Source organism: Cynocephalus volans, chromosome 16, assembly GCF_027409185.1.
Source record: "Cynocephalus volans isolate mCynVol1 chromosome 16, mCynVol1.pri, whole genome shotgun sequence".
NCBI lineage: Eukaryota > Metazoa > Chordata > Mammalia > Dermoptera > Cynocephalidae > Cynocephalus > Cynocephalus volans.
In genome coordinates this window covers 17,484,827-17,486,433 of record NC_084475.1, presented here as the reverse complement: position 1 = coordinate 17,486,433, position 1,607 = coordinate 17,484,827, and the positions used below count along the sequence as shown (strand labels likewise).

General features: G+C 55.7%; 1 non-coding gene across 1 annotated transcript; it reads right to left on the bottom strand.

Moving 5' to 3' along the window:
- Nucleotides 1–442: 442 nt before the first annotated feature.
- LOC134365337 (small Cajal body-specific RNA 16) lies at nucleotides 443–628 on the bottom strand. The gene has a single exon (XR_010022041.1). It is a non-coding gene; the product is annotated as a small Cajal body-specific RNA 16 (non-coding RNA).
- Between the last annotated feature and the right edge of the window lie 979 nt (nucleotides 629–1,607).

Sequence of the window (1,607 nt, the reverse complement as noted above, 5' to 3'; positions counted from 1 at the left end):
CCAGGCCACTGGGCCTTTGTACATGCTGTCCCATGTACAAACTCCTGCAAAGTTTGCTGCTCCCAGCAAAGTCCTGCTCATCCTTCAGAGTCCAGCTTAAGGGTCCTGTTTCAGGAAAGCCTTCCAGTCTCCACCAGGCTCCTTGTGATATATATTCTTATAGGACTGTGCTTTCCTGCAGAGCATTCACCTTGGCCTGAATTATACCCTCTTAAGTGTGATCATTAAACCTTGTCTTCCCAACTGGGCTGTAGCTCGCTGGTAACGAGGGCCATGTCTGTTTTGTTCATCTCTGTGTCCCTAACACTTAGCATGGTGCCTGGCCAAAGTATCAACAAATATTTACTTAATGAAACAAAGGACATCAACATTGTCCATGGAATTTTCAAAACTACCGGCTCTGTTATGCTAACTACAGTTAATTTTTTCTTGCAGCGTTAAGTCTTGTTTGCAGTATCTTACATGATCATCAAACTGCTTCTAGAATGCTCACACCTGTTACTGCAAGTTCACAACCCAGGAAAGACGTCTCCTGGGAGTTTACTTTAGGTCAGGGTCGGGCTGCCTGGTACAAGGCTGCACCCACACCAGGCAGGTTCAACAACACAAGAGCCTTTCCCCAGACCCTCTGCCTGAGAACACTCCATGCTTTACATACCTGGGTCCCCCAAACTGAGATCACTCGGAAAGCTCTCATCGACGAGGAACACGAGGAAATCATCACTGCATCCCTTCGCCCAGTCATCGGGGGCTGGTTCTTTCTCATTTCCTGTGGAAACCCTGGGGAAAAAAATAGTACAACGTGCTCTAAAAGGACAAAAGTCACTGATGCTTAGCACAATCCCCGGAAGCCGAGCTAACCCAGAGGGGACGCCCAGGCTCTTCGGCGGCCACAGCGCCTCCCACAACCCCTCCCTCCGATTTCGATGGCCGCATTCCCTTTCTCTCCTCCCGTCCAAGCCCCGCTGCTACAAGGAGCGCAATCCCTGCAGTCCCGGCCCCGCAGAGGGCTCCGGTCACCCGGACCACGGCCGGTCAGGGCCTCCCGGCCCCCTACGGAGCTTCGTAACCGCCCCGGAGCGGGGCCCGACGCCGTGGGCTGGGCCGGTGGCAGCGGAGGCCGCGGCCAGGGCTGGCCCGCGTCGCCCTCGCAGGCCGGAAGTCGGCGACAAAGAGGAGGGGAGAGTGGGTTCCCCTCGGACGGGACACAACACGGGTCTCGACTCGCTTCCCACCATCTTGGGCGGAAGCAGCCCGGAAACGCACTGCCGACCGGAAGTGTTGGCTTACCATCGAGAGAGCAGCTAGAGGGCCGTCCTCGACTTTGAATCTGGGTCCTCCAAGGCTGTCTTAAAGGGACCGCAGCCAGAGAGTGGGATTAATGGAGAAGAGAGCCTTAGGCGGAGGGGAGGATCCTAGAGCGAGGGCAGCAGAAGGGACATCCTGTTTCTTGAAAGTCTTCTAGGTGCCTGGAGTCCTGAGTGCGCTGTCCCATTACTCCTCATGCAGCTCTGGTGCTCCAGAGAGGCTGAGTTACTTCCCGAGCGCAGCCAGGACGTGGCAGAGCCGGGTTCAAACCCCAGTCCTTCTGCTCCAAACCCAGTGCT